This window comes from Dasypus novemcinctus, chromosome 11 (assembly GCF_030445035.2).
Source record: "Dasypus novemcinctus isolate mDasNov1 chromosome 11, mDasNov1.1.hap2, whole genome shotgun sequence".
Taxonomy (NCBI): domain Eukaryota; kingdom Metazoa; phylum Chordata; class Mammalia; order Cingulata; family Dasypodidae; genus Dasypus; species Dasypus novemcinctus.
Window position 1 is genome coordinate 78,266,844 of NC_080683.1, and position 20,799 is coordinate 78,287,642.

The following is a 20,799-nucleotide window of genomic DNA, read 5'->3' on the forward strand; positions in this document are numbered from 1 at the left end:
CCCATATACCCCACACCCCACTCCTCTCCTCCTCCCACAACAAAACCTCTTTCATCATTATGGCACATTCATTGCATTTGGTGAATACTTTTTGGACCACTGCTGCACCACATGGATTATAGTTTACATTATAGTTTATACTCCACGCCCCACCCCCAGTCCACTCAGTGGGTTATGGAAGGATATATAATATCCAGCATCTGTCCCTGCAATATCATTGAGGACAACTCCAAGTCCTGAAAGTGCCCCCACATCACATCTCCTCTTTCCTCTCCCTGCCCTCAGCAACTACCATGACCACTGTCTCCACATCAAAGATACAATTTATTCCATTGCTAGAGTCACAATAGTTCTATAGTAGAATACCAGTAAGTCCATCTTAATTCATATTTTATTCTTCCATCCTGTGCACCCTATGATGGTGATGTCCACTCCACCTCTAAATCGAGAGGGGGTTTAGATCTCACATGGTTGATGGATGAGATTCTCCTGTCTGAGGTTTTCTTGAATAAGCCTCGGTCATTCTATAAATGAAAGGTTATGTGCAAAATTAATTAAATATCTTGATCACACACACACCCAAACACACATACACAGACTTATTAAAAGTAAACTATCACAAATTTTAATTTAGTTTTTATACTTTATCATTACACTTGGAAAATTTTCACAGCTATGGGATAATTACTGTAGTTTCAGTTCTATAGTCTTAATTAATGTTCCATAATTTGATTTTTTCATCTGCTTTTGTCCTTTTTAAAATTTAAAGTTTCCTTTTGCAAAAATATCTTGATATGTAACAAGTACACTGTATTATTCCTGAGTTCCCTGTAGATCCTTATATTCACTCACTCTTCTGGATTCTATACTGTGAAGCACTGTAACAAACTAGCTAAGATTTCAGACATAGGAATCAGAATGAATGAGATTAAACCTCAGATCCATTCATTTACTATTTCTGTGATTCTTCAATTAAAATGTAGGAGGGAATCAGAATACTTAGATAAAGAAATAGTACCAATTAAAAATGAATGGATATATGCACAACAATCAGAGAAAGCCACAGGATCTTTGGAAACCGTGTAGATTCTCTTTCAATGTATTTCATAGATGATTATTATATGTTTATTTCATATTCTGTTGTTTAGATAGTGAAATTATTGAAACAAGTAGAATTTCTGCTTCAAACTGAATGTTCATTATAAAATGTCTTTTTTAACTTAGAAAGAAATATTACCACCTATCCAAATTAAAATTAGCTTCCTAGGTGGCAGACTCGGCCCAATGGTTAGGGCTTCTGTCTACCACATGGGAGGTCCACGGTTCAAACCCCAGGCCTCCTTGACCGTGTGGAGCTGGCCCATGTGCAGTACTAATGCGCGCAAGGAGTGCCGTGCCACCCAGGGGTGTCCCCCGCGTATGGGGGCCCCACGCGAAAGGAGTGCACCCCTTAAGGAGAGCCGCCCAGTGTGAAAGAAAGTGCAGCCTGCCCAAGAATGGCGCTGCATACACGGAGAGCTGACACAACAAGATGATGGAGAAAAAGAAACACAGATTCCTGTGCTGCTGATGAAAACAGAAGTAGACAAAGAAGATGCAGCAAATAGACACAAAGAACAGACAACTGGGGTGGGGGGGAAGGGGAGAGAAATAAATAAATAAATAAATAAATCTTTAAAAAAAAAAGAAAAATGGTCATGAGTCAGTTTAAAATATTTTTTTTTAAATTAGTTGCCTAAATTTTAAAATTTAAATATCTGTAAAACAATCCTAAAATATAGTAATTTGGTTTTTATTTTTGTACTTCAGATTGAAACTATTACCTTATTTCCTATACATGACATTCTGTATGGCTGCTATTAACTTAGATTGGTTATCTTGGAAACAGAAGTTCTTTCTTTTAAACCCATCACCAGTGCCATCTGCTTTTTTAAAAAGCAAAATACAAAGATGAAATTTTTAAAAGATAAGATAATTTGTTCCCTTATTTTCCATATAGGAAGATAGTTAAAGCATAAGCTATTGAGTAGCAAAACAATGTTCATTAATAACAAATAGCTGAGTTCATTTTTTATCTATCCTTGGGACTCCAATAGTACAAGCAAAGTGCTCAATACAACTGACTTAGTCTTGAGATCTCTGAAAGATAATGGCTGTTTTTGGTAAAAGACACATGCCTGGTATCCTGTCTCCATTCACTATAAAATCAAAATGCACATTAATTTACACTGACAAGTTTGAAAAGAGTATGTACTATATGTACTTTGTTAAATGGAACAGAACGCCATTGGAGACAGGTTTCTTATAAAGTTATTATTAAATAAACAACAAGTAATGGTGCAGTTGCACAGAACCTATTAGCAATAAGAGATCTTTAAATATTAGCAGAACAATAAAAAAATAATTTTTCACCACAGTTGTTAAGGATTAATACAAACTGACTGATAATAGATCCAAATACAATGAAATAGAATCCTTGGTGATAATATTGCCAAGAATAAGTAAAAGTTTGAAGTATCTACTTCTTTATTTAAAATGTTAATTTTATCATAGTAAAAAGGGAAAATCACTAGAGGTTACCAAAATTTTAGACTTGTATAAAATATTATTTCAATTACCATGATAGCTCATTACTAATAATAATATTATATACAAATTAGTGTTAATAAAATTACAATCATTTACACTTAGCATGAGACAGTAGGTGGATTTAAAGAGTCAGAGACCATGGGTTCAGTGCCTAGATCTTCCACTTAGCAGTTGAGAATATTTGGCACACAACTTGTCAGCATGCTGAACTTAGATTTTTGTTTTTAGCTTCATGGAAATAATTCCTACCACATAGAATCATCGTATGATATTTGAAAAGATATGTAAAAAAATACTTTATAATATGAAAAATAAATGTGTATTAATAAAGTAAAATTAGGCATATAGTTGCTGTCATATAGGGTGCTGGTTTGAGTCTTTTGTGGACCCATGAAAGTTATATTCTTAAGCTAAGCCACTCCTGTTTGGATAATAATCCTATTGTACTTGGGGTCTTTTGATTAGTTTCATTTACAGGATTTTTTAATAGATCACTTTTGATTAGTGTTAGAGGTTTGCAATAATTAACAAGCTGTAGCTCGTTTCCCCTGATATTCACTGGGAAAAGGCTAACCCCATCCCCCGTAAGCCTACATGTCCAAGGGCATTGCGCTTCTCCACAGGTTAAATAAAGAAACCACATAGAGACATGAGAAAAGGGAAATGGAAACCTTCCCTACCTGCATATCCGAGGGAGATAAAATTCCTAAAGAACAAAGAAACACCTGTTCCTGCAGCGTTCCAAGAAACCACAACTCCCTAACCCACTATCTTCTAGTCACTGTCAGGGAAAGTTTTCATCTCTAGGGCATCCTATTAGCCCCTGCACTTCACGCAGACCCTCAACCCCCTCCCACCAACTATCATTCCCCTGCCTAGGAAAGTTCTGTATAAATTCAAGTCCTCCCCTTCCAGGAGTGGGCTGAAGTCCATTCTTCAGACCCCCTTCATTGAGGGAGCTTCTCAATAAATCTTTCTTTGTCTATAGTCATTTCATTCTCTGTGTCCTAAGTAAGCACTGTATTTTTTCCAACTATTAGATCACTTGAGTTAAGACCTTTGATTAGATTTTGGGACACAAAGTGGGTTGTAATCTTTTACTGGAGTCCTATATAAATGGAGGAGAGAGAACAGGAAAACTGCCATTTTACCCTGCCATGTGAGAAAAGATTCCAAGATGTCCTGTACCACAGATAGGAGAAAACTTGAAAGGCTGAGAAAGAGGCTGGAGGGACTAGTCATTTTCTTGATTGCCCACAGCTCTTCTTGAGGAGAAAGTGAGCCTGGAGAAGGAGAGATCTGCCACCATTTTACCTTGCTACATGGCAGGAGTCCAGGATTGCCAGCATCTGAACTTTGGTGAGATGATATTTCTGATGATGCCTTGATTTGGACATTTTTCCAGCTTCAGAACTGTAAGTTCTTACTTTAATAAATTTTCATTCTATAAGTCAACCCATTTCTGGTATTTTGTATTGGCAGCTTTTATAAACTAAAAAAGTTTTTACTTTATATAAACAAAATTTTGGTTAAGTGACACAGAAAATATGTTGATTAAAATTTCCTTTGATTGATAAAATAAATCATTTAAGAATGGAAATTGCAGCAACATAATACATATATTTTTTAATGCTGGGGAATCCAGAGGGTGATTTTTCTTCTGCTATATATTTGTGTGGGTTTATGGGTTTAATTTACCTGATATATATTTCACTTGCTATGGTACTGGATGTATTATTAGTAGTTATTAAAATAACTAGCATTTATTCAAGTATTCATGGGGATAAAAAAGTAAGTGTGATTGATTGCATGTAGAACGTATTCATTAGCAAAATATAAAGTATTTTCCTTCATTTCTTCTGAACCCCAAAATAATTGGAATTGAAAAGAATTAACACTATTAATTCTACTTATACTTTTTCGCTAAAGTATGGATTATATTTCTTCAGAACTATGTAAGATCATAGGTAAATCGACTTGATTCATAATTTTTTAACAAAAACCTGCTTGCAAATGTAATGTGTTTGGAAAACGTTTTGGCTAAGAATGGTTTTATAAATTATGGTCAGGATCCCATGGCTGTCCATAATTTTACCATAAATATTATATAACATAATTTAATTAATTATGCTATCGAGCTTGTATTAGTCAGCCAAAGGGGTGCTGAGTAATAGAAATCTGTTGGCTTTTATAAAGGATATTTATTTGAAGTAAAAGCTTACAGTTACAAAGCCCTAAAGAGTCCAACTAAAGGCATCATAAGAGATAATTCCTTATCCAAAGTCTGTTGCCATGTGTTAAAGCAAGATGACAAGTGATGCCTGTGAGGGCTCAGCCTTTCTCTTTCCTCTTATCAAGCATCTGGGTGATGACCAAGCCCCAGACCTCACCTTCCAAGGACATTGGAGTTTCAACCCCATTCTCCCCAACCACTGGGGAATGTAGTCCACCCTCTCCATAGCCTTGGGCAGCAACACTCTCCCTGAATAGCAGGCTGAAACATCCACCCTCTTCAAATGCTGGGGCAAATTCACCTTCTCTGTACACATATGTAGGGTGCTCTTGGCCCAAGGAGATATCTTAATTCCAGACTGCAGCTTCCATGATTTTCCTTTTAAAGTTCCCCCTTCCATCTCTCCCCTCCATGCCTTTTTTGGTTCAAGCTGACAGTGGTTTTGGTTATACAGCTCTCACAAAAAATCTTGTTGGCTTATCATGAAGGAAGCAGGGGTCCAAGCCATCAGACAGTAGGACTTTCCAGAAGTCCTTCCTAAATAACTGCATTTTCAATACTGACTTACATAAGTTCCAGGTTTAGTTAATTCCTCAAATGGGACACTATTGTCTGGGGTCTTGTTTTCCAGAGGCTTGGAATTTTCAGAATCAATTTCTGGTTTCTTCGTGCCTAGCAATTCAGTTATCAGTGTGTCTCTTTCCTCTAACATTTTTGCTATAAGCTGCAAGGAAAAGCCAGGCTCCATTTTCCATGTTTAGTTTGGAAATCTCCTTGGTTAAAATGTCCAAGCTCATAGTTTTCAAATTCTGCCTTCCTTAAAACATCAGGAGTCAATTTTGCTAAGATCTCTGTGACTTGAAAACACAGATCACCTTTTCTCCACTTTCCTATAACAGTTTCATCATTTCCTTCTAAAGCCTTATCAAAAGTGTCTTAAGGGAAGCGGACTTGGCCCAGTGGATAGGGTGTCCATCTACCACATGGGAGGCCCATGGTTCAAATCTCGGGCCTTCTTGACCCTTGTGGAGCTGGCCCATGTGCAGTGCTGATGCGCACACAGAACTGCACGTAAGGGAGCCCCACATGCAAGGAGTGCGCTCCGTAAGGAGAGCTGCCCAGTATGAAAGAAAGTGCAGCCTGTCCAGGAATGGTGCCATGCACACAGAGAGCTGATGCAGCAAGATGATGCAACAAAAAGAAACATAGATCCCCATGCCACTGACAACAACAGAAGAGGACAAAGAGAAGAACATGTAGCAAATGGACTCAGAGAACAGTCAACTGGGGCAGGGGGGAAGGGGAGAGAAATAAAGAAAATAAATCTTTTAAAAAAAGTATCTTAAGTGTCCATATTCCTACCAACAGTCTCTTCAAAGTGATCTACGCTTTTTCTCTCAAGCACCTCACAATTCCTCTAAAAAATACCCTTTACCTGGTTATAAAACCATTCCAGCATTTTGGGAATTGCAAAAGCACCACCCCAGTTCTCAGTTCCAAATTCTGTATTAGTCAAAGGGGTGCTAATGACAGTACCAGAAAGCTTTTGGCTTTTAAAAAGGAAAATTATTTGGGATAAAAGCCTAGAGTTACAAGTCTCTAACGAGTCCAAATCAAGGTACCATTAGAGGTAATTTCTCACCCAATGTCTATTGTCACATGTTGAAGCAAGATGGCATATGATGTCTTCAAGGGTTCAGGCTTATTCTTTCCTTTTAAGTCTCCATGATCCCAGTGCCTTTCAATCTTAGCTATAGACTGGAGGGCTCTTTTTTTTTTCTGGGCTCAGCTGCTCTTTTCTCTTCACAAGGTGAGCTTTAAACTATCTGGGAAATGGCTCATCTCTCTTCCAGGGGCCTCTGCCATGTCCATGGATCTGTCTCTAGTCCTCTGTTTATCTTCTCTGTGTATCTCCTTCTATGTTCTTGATTCAGTGTCTGTTTATACAGCCCAGCAAGGGAGCATGGCTGAGTCATGCATACCCTAATGATGTGGTCAATCCAAAGCCCTAATCTTGATTGATTCGGCCATTGAATTTAACACAACCAAAGTGTATCATGCCCAGAGAAGCAGATCAGTTTATAAATAGGATTAATATCTCTTTTTGGAATTCATGAATATTGTCAAATTGCCACAGACCTGAAAATCATTCAGAAAATATGGAAAAATTAATTCTGAGTTGCAGCTTAGTGTGGGAACATTCATCTCACTTTTCATCAACAAAGACTCAAGGAAGGAAGAGACAGTTATTTTACAGTGACAATATCTAAGGATTTCAAAACTGGTAGAAGTACAATAAAAATATATAAATATAATGCAAAATAAAAATAATACAATTTAAAAAATTTCATTGTGTCTTTTATTACTGTAATATCTGTTTTCTTCTACATACAGTGATAATTTCTTCCATATGTTCTCACACTATCTTACATTCTTAATTTTTTCTTAAAATCAATTTTGATCTGTAGAAAAGTCACATAGAAAAACATAGAAAAAATATATACCCAAACCCCTCCTATTCTCCCACTCTTCCCTATTAATAACACTTTAAATGTGTATCATACATTTTACATGTGTACAGACAGACCATTACACCAGGCCCTTGATATTGATGGTTATACTTATGAACCTTTTTTGGTGAAATTGAAATTTATCCTTGTAGTATATATTGCCCAAGAGTTACCTTCTGAGAGCCTGCTTGTTGGTCTAATGTGGCTGCTCTCTAAGCCAAAGTCAGCATATAAACTCACTACATTCCCCCTTGATGTGGAACATGACTCCCAGGGGTAAGCCTCCCTGGCACTGATGGATTATCAGTAAGCACTAACTAGGGATGAATCTGGAAAAAAGACCTTAACCAAAAAAGGATAATATTAAGTACAAGTGAGTTTTTATTGCTAAGAGATTTCAAAGAGAGTTGGGAGGTTATTCCAGAGGTTATACTTATGCATGTCTTAACAAGATCTTATTGACAGTCACAGTAAACACTGCCTCATACAGCAGGGCTTCTGAGGGCTCTAGAGACATCTAGATATTTTAGGCAGGGGAGACAATCACAGGAATTCATAACACTGTCAATTGGCCTTACTTTGGATTACATACTCCCCAATGTATCAATTCATTTATAATTTCCTTACATATGGCTCTTCTGCCCCTTTAATTTGAACGTATAATTAGCACTACACTTGTTAAGTATACTTTTAAAGTCCCAGAGATTTAACTCTTCAGTCTGTTCATATGCTAGTTTTGAGCCCTTAATCTCATTAGAGTTTCAACACCTACTCTCCTGTTTATCAGACTCACCCAGGACACCTAACAAAAGGATGATATTGGACAACACACATACCAAGAAGCAGTACCTGCACCTGTAAGTAATACAGTTCAATCCACCTGCCCCAGGGGATCTAAGTCCCCTCTCAGTGACTCATGGTAGGCACCAACATTCCCAAATCCTCAAGATTGAGGAATGAACAAACATAAGGGTCAAAAGAAACTATAGACTGAAATAGATTTCTTATTATTCTAGCAATGGAAGAACTTGTATCATTGCATAAAGGCAGTGGCCACCAAAAGTTCTGAGGGAGGGAGAGGGAAGAATAGGTGCAACCTGGGGGCATTTTGGGGACATGGGAATTGTCCTGCATGATGTTGCCATGACAGATATGGGTCATTATACATTTTGTCAAAACATATAAAATTATGCAGGGCAAAGTGTAAAGTACAATTTAAACTATCTCCTTGACTAGTTCAATGCTTCAATATATGTTTATCAATTATAGCAAATGTATCACACTAATGAAAGACATTGTTAATAGGGGAAAGTGTGTGAGGGGGGAGGATGGTATATATGGGAATCCCCTGTAGTTTCATGTAACATTTTGTAATCTAAAGCTTTTTAAAAAATAAAAAGAAATAAAAACATGGTAGAAATCACTGAGAAATGTAAATCATTTCTAATTGATTTTATTCTTTTTTTTAATTGGAGAAATTGGTTTACTGAACAATCATATATAAAAGAAACTTCCCATACACCACCCTACTACTAACACCTTCTGTTGGTATGGAACATTTGTTAAAATTAATGATAAAATTTGTAATAATTGTACTATTTTTTACACATTAGTTACTTTGGTTATAATTGATGAAAGATTACAGAATTCTGTTATTGACTATAATCAATATTCTAATTAGCTGTATTTTTCCCATGTACTACCCTATTATTGATACGTAGTACTAGTGTCATACATTTGTTACAATCCATGAAAGAACATTTGAATACTTGTACTCTTAACTACAGCCCATTGTCCAGCGGCATCACTATACCAAACAGTCCTATGTTTTTATTTTATTTTTCTCTATTAACAAATACAAACAGACGTTTCATCTTTTACATCCACCTATATAATTTGGTGCTGAGCATTACACTCACAATATAATGCTGCCATCATCACCATCCATTTCCAAACTTTTGCAATGAACAGAAATTCTGTACAAATTAAGCAACAATTCCACATTCTCTAAACCCTATCAATCCTATCTGGTAAACTAAAATTTAGATTATAACTCTATTAATTTGCTTATTATAATTAGCTCACATCAGTGAGATCATACAATATTTGTTCTTTTATGTCTGGCTTATTTCATTCAGAATGAGTGTAATGTTATTGTATGAATCAGTAACTCATTCTTTTTTATGGTTGGATAATATGCCATTATATGCATATACCACATTTTGTTTATCCATTCATTGGCTGATGGACACTTGGAATATTTCCATCCTTTGACAATTGTGAATAATGCTGCTATAAATGTAGGTGTGAAAATAGTTTTTCAAGTCCCTAGTTTCAACTTTTCTGGGTATATAACTTTTAGCAGAATTGCTGAATCATATGGTAATTCTATATTTAGCTTTCTATGGAACTGCCAAACTGCCAAAACAGGTGCATAATTTTATATTCCCATGACCAATGAATGAGTGTTTCTATTTCTCTATATTTTCTCCAATATACAGAATATATACAGAATATATAAAGAAATCCAACAATTCAACAATAAGACAAACAACCAATGAAAAAGACTTGAATAGACATTTCTCCAAAGTGAAATTACTAAAAGCTCAAAAGCTTATGAAAAGATGCTCATCAGTGACTCTTAAGGAAATGAAAATCAAAACCACAATGATATAACATTTCACACCCACTAGAAAGGCTAATACTTTAAAAGAAAAAAAAAGAAAACTACAGAGGTTCTGTATATTGATGAAAGTGGTGTATTGAATTCTCCAAATATTATTGGTGCCTATTTCTCACATCAGTTTTGCCCTAGTTTGTCCCATGTATTTTGGGGCACTGTGGTTAGATTAAAAATATTTATGATTTTATTTTTTGATTGATTGTCCTTTATATTAATACATAATCATTTCCTTCTTTATCTCTTATAAGTTTTTGACTTAATATTATTTTGTCTAATATTAGTATAGGTACCCCATCTCTATGTTATTTACTATTTGTGTGGAATATCTTTGCCCAAACTTTCATCTAAAACCTATTTATATCTTTTTGTCTAAGGTGAGTCATTTGTAAACAATATGTAGTTGGAGTATGCTTTTTAATCCATTTTATCAACTTGTGTCTTTGGGAATTTTAACCTATTAACATTCAGTGTTAATTCTGTAAAGGCAGCACTTACTTCAACCATTTTGCCCTTTGGTTTTTACATATCATATATTTTTTTTGTCTCTCTTTTCCTTTACTGCAACCTCCTTTTCTGTATAGTTTATCTTTTCTGATAGTTATGACTGATCCTTTTCTCATTTCTATGCCTGTATATTTTTAAAATAATTTCTTTTTGATAACCCTGGGATTTATATTTGGATATCAACAATTCTAATCTACTAATTTAAAAAGATACCACTTTAACTTCTATAGTATATCTATTCTCTGAGTCATAATTTCTTCACACTACTACAAATCATTCTTTCCTGTCCTTTCCCTTCAACCTGAAGAACTCCCTTTACTAATTACTGTAAGGCAGGCTTCCATGGCAGACTCTTTCTGTTTCTGTTTATCTAGAATAATTTAAGCTCTACCTCATTCTTAAAGGACAGTTTTGCTGAATAAAGAATTTTTGCAGGCAGTTTTTCTTTTTCAGTTCCTTAAATATATTATACCACTGCCTTCTTGGTCTCGTTGTTTCTGATGAAAAGTTGGCACATGTAATGTATATGATGGTAATGTATATGAAAAAATCACTTTTGCTGCTTTCAGAAGTCTCTTTTCCTTGGGCAGTTAACATTCTGGTTAGTATGTGTCTTGGAGCAGGCCTACTAGGATTTATTCTGTTTGGAATACATTGTGATTCCTGGACATGTAAGTTTACGTCTTTTGTAAGAGCTGGGAAACTTGGGGCCATTATTTCCTCAGATATTTTTTCTGTCCCTGTGAAAATTTGAAATTATTTTATGAATCCCAAATGAAAAAGATTTTATTTTATTTTATTTTATTTTATTTTATTTTATTTTATTTTATTTTATTTTATTTTATTTTATTTTATTTTTTTGGAGCACTAGTGATTGAACCTGAGACCTTTCACATGTGAAGCAGGTTCTCAATCACTAGTCTACACTTTCTCTTATATGGGACTCTTTTGACTGGACTACATGAGGGAAGAGTGACTCAAGTTGGGTCTCTACCATCTTACTGGAGCTTTATATAAAAAAGACACAGAGAGAGACACAGAAAAAGGAAGCTGTTATTTTTGACCCTGAAATTTGATAGAGAACTCAGGGATTGCTAGCAGCAAAGTGTAATTACAAAGCCCCAAAAAGGCTGGATCCACAGAGTAGCTCAAGGTTGAAGAAATATACATTATACCTGTTAGCTCACAGTTGAACATGGGAAGAAAGAGGAGCAGCCAACTCTCAGAGTTGGAACTTGGAAAGAGAGAGCCCTATACTTGGCTGCCCACAAATGAACTTTGGCAGATGCTAGATTCTGGAGGGAGAGGTGGAACCTCAATGCTAGGCTACAAAGAATAAATACATCTTTAGGTGAGGTGGTTTATTGCCAAGTGCACATGCAAGGAACTGGGGAAATATTCTAAAAACAAGTTCAAAGTTGGACTAGGAGCTAGGGTGTTTATAGGGAAAAAAAATGAAAAGGAGTAGTTGAGAAGAAAACAAGTAAAAAATAAAATGATGCCAGAGGTCTTATGAGGAGGTTGCAGTTGCATGCAGTTTCTCAGTCTTGTCTCAAGTACATTCAACTTGTCCTTGATATGAGCAGTTAATATACCAAGGTTTAGATATAGCTAAGCAGGTGCAAGGGCTCCGTGGCTCCTTTCTCAGACAACCACTCAAGGATATCGAACTTTTTATCTCTGGGAAAAGTTACAGATTTAAATCATTGTTTTGTTTTGCTTTGAGATGTTATCTTATTCCTGTAAGCAAAACTCTGTAGGTCTGGTTAATATCCTTCAGGGAACTAAGCGTAAAGAATAAATTTCTAAAATTAAATTAATAGAAAACCCTCTCAATTAGTTTTAGAATTTGCAAAGCTGTCTAAATGAAGAAATTTCAATAAGTATTTTTTCCAGCTGTCATAAGCCTCTGATTATCTCGATGAGTTAACTCTGAAGGTCTTTTTCTCCCTTATGTCTAGGATTTTATTGTTGATTGCCTTCGGTTAAAGCTCTTCTTTGATGTTTTGTCCAACTTATCCTGGACCTTTAGAATAGCCCAGTTTAACTAATCAGATTTTCTCATCTTTTCATCATATGATTTTTGTCCTAGATATGTGGTACAGTTTTTAAAATTGCATTTTTGTGGAATTGTTTGACATCTAGGAGAAAGTTTCCTTTCCTCAATTCCTTCACCAGGAATCTTGATCCACTCTTTGTTTTTGTGCTGAATTTTCTTCCCAGCTACTATGATTTGTTTAAATTCTCTCCCCAAATTTTCCTTACACTTTACAGTTTTGGGACCCTCCAGGCTTACAGCAGTTTAATTTAATCCTCTTTCATATTTAATTATTTTTTTTTGATGAGGTTTTCCTTCCTCCAGTTTCTTCCCTATTAAGGAATCCACCTCTGGGAGACAGATGGTTTCAATCCAGAAAAGTGGATCATTCCAGAAAAGACCATTTCTCCTTTAGACTGTCCAGCCTAAGTAACTGGCTTGTGTGATGCAGACCTTGCCCCTCTTTCTGCATAGGTTTCTCTCTTCCTACCCCCACCCCTCCATGACATTTTTCATATATCACTTCTCAATGGCTAGTGTTCTACTGGCATTTCTGTGGACTTAGATCTCTGTGCTTAGTTATGCATGGTCTTCTGATTTATTGCTGTGAATTCCTCTATAGTCTGTGCCACAGGTAGGAGGAACCCAGGCTGCCTTTGGCGAATTCCAAGCTGTGCAGAAACAATTAAGAGAGAGGGAAGGGGACCAGTCAGTCCAGGACAGAAGTTTCCTTCCCAATATTTGTCTCTTTCTATCTCAATACTTATGGAGTCTTTCACCAGTCTCCACCATCCTCTCGAGTTCTAAGCACATGGAATTTGTTCTTTTATTCACTGAATTACTGTGGATGTATTTTCAGGTGATGTCTTACATTGCCATGTTGTTGACGTCACCTTCATAAATCAATGTATTCTTAAGTCAGAGTTTGCTGAGTCTGGAGAAATTTACTACTGGACTAAATCAAATTAGACATATTTTAAGGCTATCTATATCTATATCTATTTCTAATAATTTCAACAATCAGCAAGATGGCAGCAGAGTAAAGAGCTCCTAGAGTCAGCTCATGCTACGGGGCAGTTAGTAATCACCCAGAGCTATCTAAAGCACCTGTTTGGGGGCTCTACAGTACCAGAAGAGAATCCTGCATCATCCTTGAAAGAATGGAAGAAGGAGATTGCCCATCTGCAGAGATGATTTATAAGTAAAGCACTCCATGCCTTGGAGGCCAGTGCCCAGCCTCCACTGGCAGCACAAGCTGCCTCAGGAGCTATTCAGTGCCTGGAATTGGAAGCTCCACTTCCCAAAAATGGGGGAGGAAGAGACAATTGGGTGCTAACTTTAGCTACTGATTAATAAATTTGGAGGGCTAAAGTTTAATGCTAAGAACAGCTAAAGTTTGAACCTGTCCAAGCCAAAAAGAAGTAGGTAGCCACCATTTTAATTCTGCCCCTGATACAAGGTGAAGTGAGATAGAGTGAAAATCCTAGTGCTGGTAGGGACTGGTTTCTTTCCATACAAATCAGATTGCAGTTCTAGCATAAGCCCCAGCCCCACCTCCATCAGGGAGGAAGCTCGGGGGAACCTGTGCCAGCCTCTCCAGGAAAATACAGGCCATGCCACAGAGACTGGTGATCATCCTACTCTGGTGATAAAAGCCACCCCCAGAGCTATTCTGTGGCTAGGGTTGGAAGCTCCATTTCTCAAGAACAGGGGAGAAAGAGAAGTTGTCCACCAACTTCAGCTACTGATTAGTCAATTCGACTGGCTGAAGTATAACCCTAACAACAGTTAGTTTGGACATGTCCAAGTCAGAAAGAGGCAGGTAGCCACCATTTTGACTCTGACCCAGATTGAGGGGAATCCAGGCTGACTGAAAAATCACAGTGATGGTAGAGAATTAATTCTTTCATCCAGATTAGCCTGGAGCCCTAACCTAGGCTTCAGTTCCACCTCTAGCAAGGAGGAAGCTGGCAGGCCCTGCATCAGCCTGTCTGGGTAACTCCAGGTTGGCACAACTGAGTAGTTGGAAGTTTACCAAGGCAACTGCAGTCATTTTGGACCCTCATGGCATAGGTGGCTGCCCACACCTGCCATTCCATTCCTGCACTAGGCAGAGGAGAAAGAGTCTTGAGGCTTCATCAGTCTCTCTGGGCAACTACAGTCTAGGTCTGCACAACATGAATTATTTCACATGGCTGTGGCTTTGTCCCTACCTCTGGCAAGGAAGGAAGAGAATTGGTGGAAGCTTCATTGGTCTCTGGGGGAAGTGAGGGCAGCTTGAGTCTCCACAGTTTACAGCACCAACTACATCCTTGGCTCCTACTACACAACCAGCAAGGGAGAAAGGGCAAGAAAACCCTAAACCAAAGGGAGAAACTGCACCCAGAATAAATACATCTTGTAAACAAGCTGCCAAGACACCAGCAAAAAATTACAACCCACACCGAGAAACAGAAAGATATGGCCTAAATAAAGGGACAAGATAAGCCTCCAGATGACATAAAGTAGTTGAGAGAACTAATCATAGCTGTTCAAATCTCCTTAATAAATTCAATGAGATGGCTAAAGAGATTAATGATGAGCACAAAGAAGAAATTGAAAGCATACATAGAAAAATAGCAGATCTTATTGGAATGAAATGAAATTAAAAATATACTAGAATCATATATTAGCAGATTTGAGGAGACAGAAGATAGGATTGGTGAGCTTTAAGACAGGGTCTCTGAAAGTGAATATACAAAAGAACAGATGGAGAAAAGATGGAAAAAATTGAACAAGGTCTCTGGGAAATAAACAAGTGCAAAAGATGTGCAAACATATATGTCATGGGTGTCCCAGAAGGAGAAGAGCAGGGAAAAGAGGCAAAAGGAATACTTTAAGAAATAATGATAGAAAATTTTCCATCTCTATTGGAGGACATGTCCAAGAACAACAACACACTCTTATCTGAATAAATCCAAATAGACCAACTCTGAGACACATACTAATCAGAATGTCAAATGCCAAAGACACAGAGAATTCTGAGAACAGCAAGAGAAAAGCAATGCATCACATAGAAGGGATACCCAATAAGATTAAGTGCTGATTTCTCATCAGAAACCCATGGAGCAAGAAGACAGTGGTATGATATATTTAAGATAGTGCAAGAGAAAAACTTCCAGCCAAGAATCTTATATCTGGCAAGATTGTCTTTCAAAAATGAGGGTGAGTTTAGAATATTCACAGAATAACAGAAACTGAGAGTTTGTAAGCAAGAGACCAGTTTTGCAGGAAATACTAAAGGGTGGCTACAGCATGAAAAGACAGGAGAGATAGGCTTGGAAGAGAGTCTAGAAATGAAGATTAAAACACTAAAAACAACTAAAAGTGTGGAAAGAGTGATGAAAATAAAATATAACAGATAAAAACCAAATATTAGGAATAAACTTAACCAATGATGTAAAGCACTTGTATTCAGGAAACTACAACTCATTGTTAAAAGCAATAAAAAAGACCTAAATAATTGAAAGAACATTCCATGCTCATGAATTGGAAGACTAAATATCATTAAGATGCCAGTTCTACTCAAATTGATGTACAGATTCAATGCAATCCCAATAAAAATTCCGCCAAAATTTTTTAAGTAAATGGAAAGCATGACTATCAAATTTATTTGGAAGGGTAAGGGGTGCTGACTAGCTAGAACTATCTTAAAAAGGAAAAGTGAAGTTGGAGGACTCTCACTTCCAGACTTTAAATCATATTACCTAGCTGCAGTGGTAAAAACAGTATGGTTCTGGAATAAAGACAGACACATAAACCAATGGAAATAAACTGATGGTTCAGAAACAGATCCTCACATCTAGGATCAACTGATTTTTGACAAACCTGTCAAACCCACCCAGCTCAGGCAGAACTGTCCATTCAAAAAATGGCACTGGGAGAACTGGTTATCCATAGCCAAAAGAAGGAAAAAGGACCTCTACCTTACACCGTATACAAAAATGGAATGAAAACCTCAAGAACCATAAAGTTTCCAGAAGAAAATGTAGGAATATGTCTTCAAAATTTGGTAGTAGATGATGGATTCTTAAAGGAGATAAGAGGAGTACTGAGATGGACTATTGATGTTTAATGTATATGGAAGTTTTAATTAACTTTACTGTAAAAGTGAAGAAATGTACAGAGTTGATGATAACACATTATTGTGAGTAACAGCTGCTTTATAAATGGGAATGTGGCTGAAAATGGTAGTCTAGGGATGTAAATTCCAAATGACAGAAAGCTAGACATTAATCTAGGGTCTGAATAACACAGTAAACCCAGAGGAGGATGAGAATTGTGGTTGATGGTACAGACGCAAGAGTGTACTTTGTGAGCTAGAGGAGATGTACATCACTACTGTAGGGTGGTGGACATGTGGAGAAGCATGGGAAAAATACAACTGGAGTGACCTATGGACTGACACAGCAAGATGACACAACAAAAAGAGACACAGACCTGGTGCCACTGACAAGAATGCAGATGGACACAGAAGAATACGCAGCAAATGGACACAGAAAACAGATAACGGGGGGGGGGGGGGGGTGGAGGGGGGGAAGGGGAGAGAAATAAATTTTAAAAATAAATAAATCTTTTTAAAAAGCTGTAATAATACAATATTCCTGCATCTATGCCAAAGATGCACCATGTTGATAATGGGGCAGTGTGAAAAAGTATGACAAATATAAACTGTGGACCTGATAAAAATCGGATGCTATTATCTCACAATCTGTAACAAATACTCCACCATGATGTGGTGTCTTGACAGAAGGGAGTTGTATGGGATTTCTGCACATGTGCATGATTGTTTTGTAAGTTTATAACTTCTGTCATAAACATTATGTATAATGTTTAAACATATTTAAATATTAGTAATAGGGTAGATTGAGGGGAAAATACATCAAATGTAAAATAAGGACTATGGTTAGTAGTAAGAGTTTTATAATATTCTTTCATAATTTATAACAAACATCTCACAATAATGTAAGGTGTTGGTGGTGGGTTGATGTATGGGACCCCTTTATGATGTTATGCATGTTTGCTTTGTAAGTCTACAACTTTACTTTACACTTATTGTCTATATATGCTCACATATAAATGATATAAAAAAAAATAATAATAGGGTGGGTTGGGTGGAAAATTCACCAAATGTAAGATCCTTTGGTTAGTAGTAATATTCTGAGGATTCTCTTTAATCAATAATTTTGTTTCACAAAAATGCAAGGTATTGGTTGTAAGGTGAGATATTAGAGCCCTATATGATATTATATATGTTTGTTTCGTAAGTCCACAACTATTACTATACACTTATTGTTTATGTATGTTTATGTGTGAATGATATACTTAAAAACTTAAATAAAATTGTAGAGAGACATGGGTCAGGCAACATCCCATATGATCTAAAGCAGAAAATACCTTAGAAAAAAATTTCATTTATTCCAATAGGCAGAGAAGAATAGAAATAGGAAGAAGTGAAGTGCACAAACACTTTGGTTTCAACCACACAACTCAAATTGAAGTGGTTTTCTCCTTTTAGAAAATGCTTAAATATACCTCACACCACAAAGGTTACTCTAAATCTATAAGATAGAAAAATAGACCTTTAAATTTAAATGAATTGTGATCTAAAAATTACTGTCTTATACTCTAAGTATATTAAAAAGTTATTTGTGGGAAAAAGTAAAAAGAAACAAAAAAAAAAAACCCAATTACAATATTTAATTTAAGGTACATAATTGAATATATTATCCACAATTTTGAGGCTCTTTCCAAGCACAATTGAAACATATGAAAGTAATAAACAAGGATTATATCATAAAGTAGGCCTCATCATACTTCAAAGAAATGATATAAGACAAATATGTTCCAAGATGCACAGACATTTTAATTAAAAATCAAAAATACTTTGGAAATGGTGGGATTTGATGCTATGGAGAAATTTTTGGTTGAATATAAAAGTGCATTGGAGAAGAAACTGGCAGAGTACAAGTGTAACACCAACACAGCGATTGAACTAAAATTAATTTGTTTTCCTGAACATCTTGAAAATTACATTAGAATTTTCTTTCCTGAATATACCCATCAACTCTTTGGGGATGATGAACCTGCTTTTGGTTACAAAGATCTGAAGATCCTTTTATACTATATTGCTGGTTGCCTGTTAACAATGTTCCGTGTTGAATATGCATCTAAAATTGATGAAAACTGTGTGAAGGCAGATGATGTCAAGGGAAGAACTGGGCAGATCATTCCCTCTGGATCTCGCACAAACACAAATGACTTTCTCTCTTTGCTGGGAGAGGAAGTTGATTTCAAGCCATTTGGAACCTTACTGCATACATACTCAGTTCTTAGTCCAACTGGAGGAGAAAACTTTACCTTTCATATATAGAAGGCTGACATGATATGTAGAGGCATTCGAGAATATCATGTAAGGCTTCAGACCTTTTTGATGTGGTTTATTGAAACCGCTAGCTTTATTGACGTGGATGATGAAAGATGGCAGTACTTTCTAGTATTTGAGAAGTATAATAAAGGAGCTACGCTCTTTGCGACCGTGGGCTACATGACAGTTTATAATTACTATGTGTACCCAGACAAAACCCGACCACGTGTAATTCAGATGTTGATATTGACTCCAATTCAAGGTCAAGGCCATGGTGTTCAACTTCCGGAAACAGTTCATAGATACTATATTGCATTTCCTTTGGTTCTTGATATTACAGCGGAAGATCCATACAAAAGCTATGTGAAATTAAGAGACTTTGTGTTTGTGAAGCTTGGTCAAGATTTGCCCTATTTTTCCCAGGAAAAGTTAATGCAAGAATTCAATGACGATATGGCAATAGAGGCACAACGCAAGTTCAAAATAAATAAGCAATATGCTAGACCGGTTTGTGAAAATTTTCGACTATTAGTAACTGATATGAGTGATGCTGAACAATACAGAAGCTATAGATTGGATATTAAAAGAAGACTAATAAGTCCATATAAGAAAAAGCAGAGAGATCTTGCCAAGATGAGAAAATGTCTCAGATCAGAAGAACTGACAAACCAGATGAACTAAATAGAAATAAACAAGAAGCATGAACAGCTGGAAGAAAGCTTTCAAGAACTTGTGGAAGACTATTGAAGAGTTATTGAATGACTTGCTCAAGAGTAAAGATTCTACTGCTTTGTACAAGAAGCTTGCAAATTCTTGTTCATGTGTGCTGCAAAAAATCCCATGATGACTTTAATTTTAAAATCTTATAACATTTACTTACATTAAATGTTACCTATCTTATCTTTAGTTGAATATTTTCTTTTGGAGAGATTGTATATTTTAAAATACTGTTTAAAGTCGTGAGCATATATTGCATTAAAAAAAAAGATATAACTTCTGAAATACCACTGCAATTGCTTCCCTTCTCAAACAGTAAAATAAATGCTTAGTTGTGATTTAAAAAATCAAGAATAATTTGTAGTGTACAATACATTGAAGTTTTAAAACACATTTTCAGATACTTCATTACTCATAATAGCTATTAAAAATAGGAACTGGAAATTAACTACAATACATAATAAAATACATAATAAAATATTATGTATTAACTACAATACATAATAAAATAAAAATAATATGTTAAGGGAAATGTATAACCTAAAATTCTCATGTCAGAAAAGAAGCAAGGCTGAAAATAACCAATTCCTTATTACAGTATACTGGACAAGACGATTAACCTAAAGTATATAGAAGAAATAGATTTTTAAAAATTAGTGATAAGATCATGTAACAAATGTTGGTTTTTTGAAAATGCTAATAAAAGAGAAAAATTTCAGGACACATTGAGGTAAAAAGAGAGAAAGCATCACGAACAATACTAAAAATGAAATGATTTATAATTACTCATGGTGGACAAAAAAATGAAAACAACCAAATTGCCCTTTAATAAGTAAATTAATTATATTATATTCACTGAATATACTAATATTCAGCAATATAAAAGAATGAACTATTGATTCATGCTGTGGTAGTATGGAGCTGTATGCATCCCAGAAAAACATGCTCTTAAACTTCATCCATTCCTGTGGGTTTGAACCCATTATAAGTAGGACCTTTTGATGTGGTAACATAAATTAAGATGTGGCCAAGGATGAACTTTAGTCCTATTACTGGAGTCCTTTAAAAGCAAAATGAAACTCAGACAGATAAGTTGAAATTCAATGGGAAACAAGAAGC

General features: G+C 35.9%; 1 pseudogene; it reads left to right on the plus strand.

Moving 5' to 3' along the window:
- Nucleotides 1-18,489: 18,489 nt before the first annotated feature.
- On the plus strand, nt 18,490-19,740 carry LOC101441118 (histone acetyltransferase type B catalytic subunit-like; annotated as a pseudogene).
- Nucleotides 19,741-20,799: the final 1,059 nt, after the last annotated feature.